Here is a 12,500-nt window from a genome sequence, read left to right on the forward strand (position 1 = left end):
ACGCACACACATATATATGTATGTGTTGTATGTCACTGATAAATCGAGTCCCGTCGCACGGTACACAGTGTCGAGCATGTTGCCAAAACATTTTAATGAGTAACGCGTTGTTCAACGCCGATCAAAGCTGCTGCTAACTTTTAGACACGTGTCTCTCTCTAAGAGAGAAGAACGTTCGAGTTATGTGTCTCGAAATAATTTCGGTATTTATTTTAAAAGTCAAACGCGTTTCCATTCGTTCAAATCTGAAACGATCCCGTCAAAATTTCACTCTGTTCTAAGATTATTATTATTATTATATTTATTTATTTATTTATTTATTTTTTTTTTTTTTTTTTTTTTCCCAATTTTTTTGTTGTTTTTTATTTATCAATTTTTCGACGATCGATAAAAGAAGATTAGTGTATCGTTGCACGTTGATAAAATATTAGGATGAAAGTTTAGGATGAAAATTTTCGAGAAAAATTCGTTTAGATGAAAATCGCTCATATTTTTGGACCATATAATAAGCAAACTATGCCATTACTATGTTAATACTTGGTGTAAGATGTGTTATCCGTGTTGTGTGTGTTGTTTGTCGAGCGAAAGCGAAGGTTTCGTTCTCGCTTTTCAAAGAAACACGCGCGAAGAAGTATAGTACGTTATATGTAAGTATGTACGTCGCACGGGCTGCTTCGTAATCGCTTAAGTGGTTAATTACGGTGCTTCGAGGAAAGCGAAAGAAGGTTGAGGTGAGATTAATCTTTCCGTCGATTACTTCACCGAAGATCCTTTTTTCCCCTGCACCCTCTCCCCCTCCATTTCTTTTTTCTACTCTTTTCCTTCTCTTCCCAACCCCTGTCCCCCGCCCCCTTTATTTTTCTTTTTAAATGATCCACGTACAAACTAGTTTCCATCGTGGATACGTATTATTTTTGTTATTGAACGCTTTGCGTGAGAGAAAAAAAAGGATTCAATTTTTCGAATTAACCCGCGGCTCTTCCCACCCTCCTCCTTCGACCCCCTCAATCATAACAAAACGGATCTATAGACATGTGAAATAATTAAAAGATATCAAAGTATATGGAGTTTTTCCTTTCTTTCTTTCTTTCTTTCTTTCTTTTTTTTGTTGTTGGTTGAATTTGAACACATTCACAAATTGATACGAATTGTCTGTCGGAGGGCGGAGGGAGGGAGGCGGGATTAATGTTTTAATTTCTTATTGATTCTTGCGTTGTCCTTTTTCTTTTTTTTTCTTTTCTCCTTTTAATAGCAATTTTTTTTTTTTAATATCAATGACCGTTCTACGAAAAAATCGTTTGTTTGTCATTTAGCCCCGCATTAATAATCCATCAAGCCAAACGATATATCGAGTTCGAGATGTTCGAGAGTTCGAGTGTTTAGAATAATTAAATACGTATGGAATGATTGTATTTATAAATTTTTTCTTTTCCTTCTTTTTTTTTCTCTCTCTCTCTCTCTCTCTTCTTTTTCTTTCTCTCATTCTTTTTTTTTTTCTTTTATTTTTTTTTATTTTTTTTTAAAGATCAACAACAAAACTGTTTTCTCGAGGATTATTTGATTTCATATCGCATTTTGTTTCCTTGTTCGTCCGCTTGTGTTTCTTTTTTTCTTCCCTCCCTACCGTTAATGACGTCCTACGAAAAAAGGAAAAAAAAAAGAAAAAAAAAGAAAAGGAAAATAAAATAAAATAAAAAATCGTCGTTTTTTTTTTTTTTTTCTTTCCATTCTCCTCTCTAAGTGGACAACGAGAGGGAAAGAGAAAAAGAGAGAGAGAGAGAGAGAGGAGCTGCGCTTTTTTAAAATTCCCTCCGAACGAGATTCGAAAACCAGTTTGCGTCCTCCTTATGTTTCTTAAAGAGGCTTCTTCTACGTGGCTTCGAAAAATTCCATCTGTAATTTCGTGAGATATATCGCGTGTGTGCGGTCGAAGTATAAGATAGAGAGAGAGAGAGAGAGAGAGAGAGAGAGAGAGAGAGAGAGAGAGAGAGAGAGAGAGAGAGAGAGAGAGAGAGAGAGAAAGAGAAACAGAAAGAGAAAGAGAAACGTTCTCTACTCTCTCGTCGTCCCTGTAATAACGGAGAGAGAAAAGTACAAAAGCAGAAAGCGCGGTGGGCCACGTTAATTCCTCTTTTCGATGTATATATGATACACGCAATACGTAAAATACTACCATTGCGGTGATAGCAATGATATGGTAGTGATGGCAATGGTTATGGTGGTATTAGTGATGAATTTGGCGGTGATGTTGGTGGTGTAGTGGGGTAGAAGGAAAGAAGGAAGAAGGGAAAGGGGGAGAACATAGAACAAAAATTCTTTTCAAAACGAAATTTCAAGAGGGAACAGGATGAGTTAATACTAATCACCGTATTTACTAGGGCCTCCTCTCTTTCTATCTCTATCTCTCTCTCTCTCTCTCTCTCTCTCTCTCTCTCTCTCTCTCTCTCTCTCTCTCTCTCTCTCTCTGTCTCTCTCTCTCTCTCTCTCTCTCTCTCTCTCTCTCTGATGATTGGTAGATTGGCAAATGAAGATCGACATATTCACGTACACACACACACACACACACACATACACACATACACGTACATATATATATATATATGTGTGTGTGTAACACGTACATATGTAAAACGAAGATGAGAAGGACTAATCGTTTTCAACGAATGCAATGATGGTGACGGGGCCTTAAAGGGGGATAAGGGTGGGATGGGATGAAAAAGATCAGTTTAGAATCATAAACGATTATTATTAACCCACGTTGGTAAGAATCTTTCATCAATTAATTCCGTTGAAATCTCTCTGATAAACGATGTGATAATATTAGTAAATGCCTTAGAGAATATGCTAACGTCCAATCTTTCAAGCTTTTCGTAACGACGAAAGAGGGATCGATTAGAAGGATGATTATTTTCAGAAATATTTGATGTTAAAAGGTTAGACAGGATGATGATGGATCTTTAGGATGAAAGTAATTTGTATGTGTGTGTCTGTGTGTCTGTGTGCGTGTGTTACACGTTGTACGTTGTAATGTAATTACGTTAAACGTACATATTTGTACGTATGTGACTATATTGATCGGGACAAAATTATTTATACGTGCATTTATGTTTCCTTTTATTTTTTTTTTTTCTTTCTTTTTTCTTTTCTTTTTTTTCTTTTTTTCTTTTTTCTTTTTTAATTAATTAATTAATTTTTTTGTCCTTTTCTTTTTTAAATTCAATACGTTGGCAAGAAGTTTGTTAGAAAATACACAGAGACAGACAGAGAGAGAGAGAGAGAGAGAGAGAGTGAGAGTGAGAGTGAGAGTGAGAGAGAGGAGAAGAGAGAAGAAGGTCATACAAAGAAAACAGTATAGATATCTGTTCGTATATATCGATGTATAAGGTACAAGACACCGGACTGATTTGTCGCTACTTGGAAACTGCATCCGCGGCTGTCTCTAGATCGCACTTACTCGTGAATATCGTATCCAGAGAAACAGAGAGAGAAAGAGAGAGAGAGAGAGAGAGAGAGAGAGAGAGAGAGAGAGAGAGAGAGAGAGAGAGAGAGAGTTCATGCCCGCGCGCGCGCGTGTGCTAACGCGGAGAGCAGCGAACGCAAACGCGAATGCGAACGCGAGCAGGCAGAAACGATGTGTCTCGTTGTGCGAAGTAATTGACGAGTTCGCGTGTAGGCGGCCAACTCTCTTAGCTCGCTTCGAACGAGCAGAACCGACCATACGAACGAGAGAGAGAGAGAGAGAGAGAGAACGTTTGGTTCTCTTCTCAAGTGTGAAAGAAAGAGAAAGAATGAGAGAGAGAGAGAGAGAGAGAGAGAGAGAGAGAGAGAGAGAGAGAGAGAGAGAGAGAGCTTGGGCGCCTAGATCGCCTCGAGCAACAAACCGCGTAGTCTTCTTATCCTTCCGAGAGACGAAAAACGAAACGAAACGAAACGAGCCTATCTCTCTCTCTCTCTCTCTCTCTTTCTCTCTCTCATTCTCAGTTATAGGATGTATAGCGAGGATACAGAAAGAAAGAGAAAGAACATATAGAAGCTGGGACAACGTAGGAAGAGAGAAAGAGAGAGAGAGAGAGAGAGAGAGAGACTACTCCAAGCGACGAGAGGAGTCGAGCGAGTATAGCGAGCGAAACGAGGAGGCAAGTTCTGGAGAAGAAGTGTGAGAGAGAGAGAGAGAGAGAGAGAGTGAGAGAGGGAAGGCTGCTGCATCACCCTGAACTTGCCCGAATACCTTCCCTCCGAACCTCACGATGTGTATCCGCTCACCGATGCACATGGCACCCAAGCGAGTTCTCTCTTTCCTCTCTCTTCACGCCTGTCTCCTTCACGTCCTTCTCTCTCTCTCTCTCTCTTTCTCTTTCTCTTTCTCTTTCTCTCTTTAACTCTCTCTGTCTCTCTCTTTCGTTCTCTCTTTTCCTCTTGCTTCAACTCCTCTCGAACCTAACCCACACCCATTTCTTACGCTCGCCTGAGCATACTGGGTGTTCGAAAAAAAAAAAAAAAAAAAAAAAAAAGAAAAAAAAATAAATAAAATAAAATAGTAGGAAATAAAAAAAAAAAAAAGGAAAAAAGAAGGAAAGAAGAAGAAGGAAAAAAAAGAAACGAAACGAAAGTTCTTACTTCTTCGAAATCGTTTCGAATCGTTTTTAATTAATAAACGAATTAAGTTAGGAGCATAATCACTTTCGTCGGTCCATTCTTAATTTCGTTCATGCATGACGTACGTATATGTGTACGGTACGATTTTTACGGATTTTAACGTCTAACGGGAAAAAAGATCTTTCTTTCTTTCTTTTTTGCCTTCCTTCTTTCTCTCTTTCTTTTTTTTTTTTTTTAATTTCTCTCTCTCTCTCTCTCTCTCTCTCTCTCTCTATTTAAATTCTCTTACAAAGAAACTCGGTATAATAATCGATCATCGATAAAACTAGTACTCGACTATTCGAACGTGTCGTAAAATTAGCAGTTAAGTTGGAATTTCAATGGAATCGTTGAATGAATGACACACCCGGTATATGAATACAGATACACCGACTACAGTCAGCATTATACACCTATTCTGGTCTGTCTCTCTCTCTCTCTCTCCCTCTCTACCCCCTGTACCCCAACCTACCTGCTCGCTAACGAGCCTACCTGCCGGACTTCTTGCATTCGGAGAGCTTGGCCGAGAAGAGGAGAAGGTCCTCCTTCCATTCCTCTTCTTCCTCTTCTTCTTCTTCTTCTTCTTCTTCTTCTTCGTCTTCTTCTTCTTCTTCTTCCCTCTTCCTTCTTCCTCTTTCATACTGGCTACGTTACTACCCCACCCATATTCCTTTGGTTCGACAACTATAACTATAACCCGAAGATTGATCCTGCCTCTTCTATCTTCTTTCTTTTAAAATTTCGACTCGTGCAAATATTCAAACACTTAATATATATATATATATATATATGTGTGTGTGTATTAATTTATATTATATATTTATTATTTATTTATATTTCTAAATATTTATTATTTATTTACGTTTATAAATACTTATTATATATATATATGTATATTTATTTATTTATTAATTTATATTATTTATTTATTATTTATTTATATTTTCAAATATTTATTATATATTATATATTTATTTAATTCAAATGGGAAAATTCATACCTCGGTACGTGTTTCTTTTTTATTCCCTTTTTTATTTCCTTTCTTTCTCCTTTTTTTTTTTTTTAAGGTTAGATACAAAATCGACAGATCAAAATTCAATCGAAAAAAAAAAATATTATTACGAACGGAGTGAAATAATTCGATTATAATTGAACGTCGTTACGATTTAATATTATTTATCGACGAGATGATAAAATGAAGAAGATCATAAAATGGGTGATTGGAGTTGGGAGAGAAGGAGGAGGAAGAGTGGGTGAATCAATCAGTAAGATTTTTAGAACGAGTTCGTAAATGTATCTTTTTATTATCGTTTGTGTGTGTTAGTGCGGGGTAGGGTGAAGGAAGGACACTTCTAAGATTTTTCTTTTATTTTTTTTTCTTTATTTTTTTCTCTCTTTTCTTCTGATTTTTTTTTTTTTTTTTTTTTTTTTTTTTTTTTTTTTTTTTTTTTTTTTGGGAAATAAATATAACACACTTAAAAAGGGTTCCATTAGAAAAGCTTCTGTAGCGTTTTAAATGTCTAATGATAATTTCCGGTACGTTTGTTTTCGCGGAACGTCCTCTGAACGTGTGTATCCGGCGTGTACGAGTTCCACAAGACACGTGCCGAGCACGTGGTTTCATTCGATTCAAGCGCGAATTATGAATACCGCCTTGGACTATAACCAGATCTATTTCACAATTCTCATTAACAATAGATCCTATTATTATCAGTCTAACACTTTGTTAAAGAAAATTTTCTTTCTCTAGTACCCTAATACTTTGATTTATTTTACATATTATTATTATTATTATTATTATTATTATTATTATTATTATTATTATTATTATTATTATTGTTATTATTGATTATAATTATTATTAACAAATAATGAACATTATATGAAATAATGTTTTATTTGAGAAAGGGAAATTATTATAGAAAAGGAAAAGCATGTGTTTCCAAGCTTGACCTTACAAATTTTTTTTTATGAAATAATTTTATAAATTCCTACATTCACCTTTGTCCTTCTTTCTGACATCTATGAATCGTCATAGATTACGTAACGCGATCTAATAAGTAAATCATATTATATTTGTTTTTCGTTTTCGAAATGTTCCGACATTCGAATTTGTATTATATAAAAATGACCTCTCCTTTTTTTTTTTTTTTATAGTATAATGAAAATCATAGAAAGGAAATAACTGTATTTATAATCAAATATATATATATATAGAAATTTAAAATAATTAAATACAACGTGTGAAAAAACTAGTTTTATAAATATCTCAAATGACTAAGACTACTTTCGCCGTATCACCATATCTAATATATATCCATTTATAAAATTCATATAATTGTCGAAATAAAAACGTTGAAGTGTAATAATAATAATAATAATAATAATAATAATAATAATAATAATAATAATAATAATTCATCCGATCGAATTAATGAAGTGGAAATAAAATATTTATTAAACGAACAACATTTTCTTTCTCTTATCTTCATTCGTTAAAAAATTCATAATAGATTTTTATTAACGAGAGCGAATAATAATTATTACACAAAATTGTATGTCTTTCTCTTGTGTGACACTTTCTCTCTCTCTCTCTCTCTCTCTCTCTCTAATATCAAATCTGGCCCACTTTATTTACACGGAATATCAATCGTCGAACGGAGGAGGTTTAATATTCCATTTACGATTCGATAATCTCTCATCGGTGTACGCATCGATGCCAATAATAACGCGGGGATTTCGTCGTCGTAACGCGCGCGGTAAAAAGCACAGCTATTAAATGTAATATCCGCTGTGTGAGTGATATACATGGCATATCCAAAACGAACCCGTGCCAGCAGCACACCAGCACCACCCAGCAGTAACCAGTATACCAGTAACCAGCAGCAAACAGCAACAGGAACAGAAATGTGTTGGTTATATCTCTCGTTCAGAACAACGAGCCTGCTGTTACTTTCTGATTGGCTGGTTGTCTGCTTGATTACCGTCTGCTAATACGAGTTTTCGGGCTAAAGCAATTTTTAACTTATTGAATAATTTATTAAAAATGCTAACGCGCTCATTGCCCAACAAAATGTTCACTTTCGTTTTGTCGGATTATATGAATTAATTATAGAGAAAGAGAAAAAGAGTGATGGTGGTAGGCGGGAAGAGAGAGAGAGAGAGAGAGAGAGAGAGAGAGAGAGAGAGAGAGAGAGAGAGAGAGAGAGAGGGAGGGAGTGTGAGAGAGGAAGAGAAAGTGAAGAGACAGTAATACGGATTAGGTGGGGAGGAAGAAATAAATAGATAGATCGATATAAATTTATTCTATACGATCTTTAATATTAAAGTAATGCGATGTGAATAATAACGTTAAACAATTTTTAATAATATAGATATGATTATTTTTTAATTATGCTAAAATATTCTCGTAAAAGAGAGAGAGAGAGAGAGAGAGAGAGAGAGAGTGAGAGAAAAAAAAGGAAAAAGACAAAAATAATCAAGAAACGAAAGAGAGAAAATTAAAAATAATATATATTGTGGACACTAACGAATTTTATAATAATAATAATAATAATAATAATAATAATAATAATAATAATAATAATAATAATAATAATAATAATATATATATATATATAATAAATAATGTATATACACAAATTTACATGTCTAACTACATACATGAATACATACATATGTGCATAGATATACATTTATATGATATATATATATATATATATATAATGATGGCGTTTAGTTGTGTGATGTGTCGAGGCATCGTGTAAGAAGAGTTTTAGAGAGTCGTCGTACGTTAATATGGTTTGGTGCGGGTATGGATATGGGTATGGATACACGGGGTACGGGCACGGGCACGGGCATGGGCACGGGCACGGGCGCCCGCGCCTTCACCGAAATACCGGTTTTTCTTTCGGGTTCGTGGTTACGATTCAGGTTTGTCTCCTTGTTTCCGAGAGCCCGTCGAAACGATTTTCGTCAAAGAAAGTCGTTCGACCGTACGGCTCCCCACCTCGAGTCAATTAACGCTGCGATCTTTCTCGTAAAGGACGAGTGGTGGATAGAATATATATATATATATACTCTTACTGTTCGCCGTTTTTGAGCGAACGAACGTTCGTTCATCCTTCTTTCTAAAAAAGAAGAAAGAAAAAAAAACGAAAGAAAGAAAAAATAATAAGGACATAAAGAAAAAGAAAAAGAGAGAAAGAGAAGAAGAAGAAGAAGATGAAGGAAGAGAAGGAGGAGGAGAAGGAGAAGGAGAAGATGGAAATAGTTGGTTCGTATTTGATTAGTCCTCGCTCGCTAATTACTCGCCATTTCCTTGCTATCCTCATAGAAGGCGGTTACGATTAAGGAGCGATCCTTTGCGAGAGGTAGATAAAAAGGGATAATATGATTTTGATTTTTATGAAGAAGGATGATAGGAAACACATTGGATGATACTATGAAACCGTACAAGAATTGAAGTTTATAGAAAGAGAGAAAGAGATGGATAGATAGAGAGGGAAGGAGAGAAAGAAAGAAAGAGAGAGAGAGAGAGAGAGAGAGAGAGAGAGAGAGAGAGAGAGAGAGAGAAAAGATAAGATATTTTTGAACGTGTGCGTAAGAGAGTGAGCCACGAACGAGCGAGAGAGATAAATAGATAGATAGAGAGAAAGAGAAAGATAGATATAAGAATCTGCGAACGAGCCGAGACCGATGCTTCGAACGAGAAGAGAAACCAGAGAAAAGAGAGAAAGATGGAGAGAAAATGAGGAGGAAGAATGGTGGTGGATGGAGGAGGAGGAGGAGGAGGATAGAGAACGAAGCGAAGAGTGCACAGGCCCCTCGTCTCCTCCTCCCTCAACCTCGCCCCCTCCCCATTCTCGTCCCTCTCTCCTCGTCGTCTGTGCGTCCGTCGAGCGAAGGTTAGCAATCTGCGTAGTGTTTTACGACAACTATAAATATGGTCGTAAAGCTCTTTGTTTAGAGCAGCTAGTCCGGCTTTCGAAACTTTTGCCCTTCCATGCTGCGCACGGGCTCTCTTGCAATGCCGTTTAGGCTCGGTTCGTTGGTATCGAGACACGCTCTTCTCCTCCACCTTCACCTCCACCTTCTTCTCCTCTTACTCTTCGTCCTTCTTTATCTCCCTGTTTATATATACTTTCCTTCTCGTTAAATTCCTTTACTCTCTCTCTCACTCTTTCTCTTTCTCTTTTTTTCTTTTTTCTTTCTATTTTTCTTTTATCACCGATATTTCTCTCGTAAATGAACGAAAATCTTTAATAAAAATCGATTAATTCGTTTAAGATCTAAGCTCACGCAAGGCGATCACGCAAGAGGTTAAATAAGGATAGAAAGAGAGAGAGGGGGGAGGGGGAGGAGAGAGAGAGAGAGAGAGAGAGAGAGATGATAAATCGTTTAATCGAGAAAAGAAGTTCGAACGCGAATCCCGGTGGCATCTGTTAACCACATGCTAAAACGACAAGAGGTAGGGATAGTGGTACCCTGTCACGCTAATGTCAGGTTTAAGCGGTGAGAATGATTTACAAGCTGATTTACCGAAGAAGAAGAAGAAGAAGAAGAAGAGGAGGAGGAGGAAGAGGAGAAAGAGGAGGAAGAAGTCCAAGTCCCTTTCGGGCATCCTCTTGAAAATCGTTCGAGATCGAGCCAACTATCTTTTTTTTTTCTTCTTCTTCTTATTCCACAAGGATCGATTTTATCCAAAAAAGGAAAAGAATATTAAATAAAATATATATTAATGAAGCAGAAACGATGAAAAGATCATTGAAGATCGTTTACTTTTATTTTGATTGATAAGAAAAAAGGATACTGAGTAAGAATAAAATTGATAAGAAAAAGTATGAGAGATAAAGAGTGAGAGAGAGAGAGAGAGAGAGAGAGAGAGAGAGAGAGAGAGAGAGAGAGAGAGAGAGAGAGAGACGATAGGGAAAGCTCGATCAATCGTGTCGTTGGCATGAGTTGGCGGTGAGTTAACTAGGACTAAATAAGGCAGCTGCCCGGTCTCCGTAAATAATTGTATCTCGTGGAGCTACTAGGTAACTCGGGATTTATATGGGCGTAGCCGACGGTGCCGACACTTGCTACCTCGGTACACGCCTGGGCCCCAGCAAGCACTTTCCCTCCCGGCCCTCTCCTCCTCTTCCTCTTCTCCACTACCACCTCTTCCTATATATTCATATTCCTTTACTACCTCCACCTCCAACTACCACCACCACCATCACCATCACCATCACCATCACCACCATCATCATCACCATCACTACCACTACCACTAACATAACCATAACCACTACCACTACCACTACCATCACTATTACTCTTCCTCTCCTTTTCTTTCTCTCTTTTGCTTGCAAGCCGTGCTATATAAACCTGCACTTACTACACCGTGCACACGTGGCACTAGAAACGATCATCCAGTGACTGTCCTTTTCTTTCTTTCCTTTTTTTTTTCTTTCTTTCTTTCTTTCTTTCTTTCTTTCTTTCTTTCTTTCTTTCTTTCTTTCTTTTTTACTTACTTACTTACTTACTTACTTACTTACTTACTTACCCCTTCTTATACCTAGACCTTACAACTCCTCCCCACCATCCACCAGCAAGACTATCCCTCTTTGGTGTTCCATTCGTGACTCCTAGCTTTTATGGACATCGGACTTTCTTGCACAATTCTGGAATGAACTTGCGTGGATGCTCGTCGACTTCTAGATTTGCAGCTCGTTAAATAGATAGAGAAAAAGTGAGGGAGAGAGAGAGAGAGAGAAGGAGAGAGAGGTGGAGAAGGAGGAGGAGGAAGAAGAAGAATGTAAATATAGTAGAAGATAAATAAGTATGGATAATCCTCAACGAATACATATTCATATATATATATATATGTTTTTTTTTCTTTTTTTTTTTTTTTTTATAGATAATCATTTGATCCTCCATCCTCTCCCTCTCTCTTTCTGTCCGTTTCTTTTTCAGTTTTTTTTCTTTCTTTTTTTTTCTTTTTTTTTTTTTTTTTTTTTTTTTTTTTATTATTGCGATCCGATCAACGATCGGATTATTCCCTTTGGTTCCACGATTCGACGCGTTTTCACGCTCGCCACCGCGACGGAAACCCGTGTATTCCGCCGATCGTTTAATCGTTTTCAATGGGAGGGCTGCGTAGAAGAGTAGGGGAAGGGGAAATTCTCGCTAGGCGAGAGAGCTCACCCGCAAAGTTCATTTTGCGAGAATATGTATACGAGACACATGCCGTGAATTCGGTGTTGCTGTTGCTGCTGCTGCTGCTACTGTTGTTGCAGCGGCGGCACGCCGTGGTGCCATAGAGGCATAGGATATACTGCTTTTCGACGATACTATCCCCATAAAATAATAAACCACGTTCAATAACAAAGAAAGAGAGAGTGAACCCATAATGATTCGCGTGATACCATCCTCTCTTTCTCTCTCTTTTTCTTTCTCCCTCTTTGCCTTTCTATCTGTATCCATTTATCTATCTATCTGTTATCTTTATCTTTAATTATCTTTCTTTTAAGAAAAAAGATATATATATATATATATATATATATATATATTTGGTTAATACAAAATAAGTAGATAATAAAAATTATTTTTCCAAATTATCGTAATTAATTGAACATCCGAGTAAATTATACTAATGAATACATTGAATTGTAGATTCTTCCTATTGGTGTTACAAACTAAATCTTTCTTTATTTTTGAGGTGGGGGTGGGTAAAGTTTAGATGTGTATATATATATATATATTATTTCTCCTGCGAAGGGAACGAACGGAAATTCCTAAGGAATCTTTTCTCCTTTACCCCCTCCCCCTCTCCTATATCTCTTTCTCTTTCCTTTACCTCGAAATTCCTTTCCGGTAAT

The sequence above is a fragment of the Vespa mandarinia genome, chromosome 1 (assembly GCF_050613455.1).
Source record: "Vespa mandarinia isolate Hongniang chromosome 1, ASM5061345v1, whole genome shotgun sequence".
NCBI lineage: Eukaryota > Metazoa > Arthropoda > Insecta > Hymenoptera > Vespidae > Vespa > Vespa mandarinia.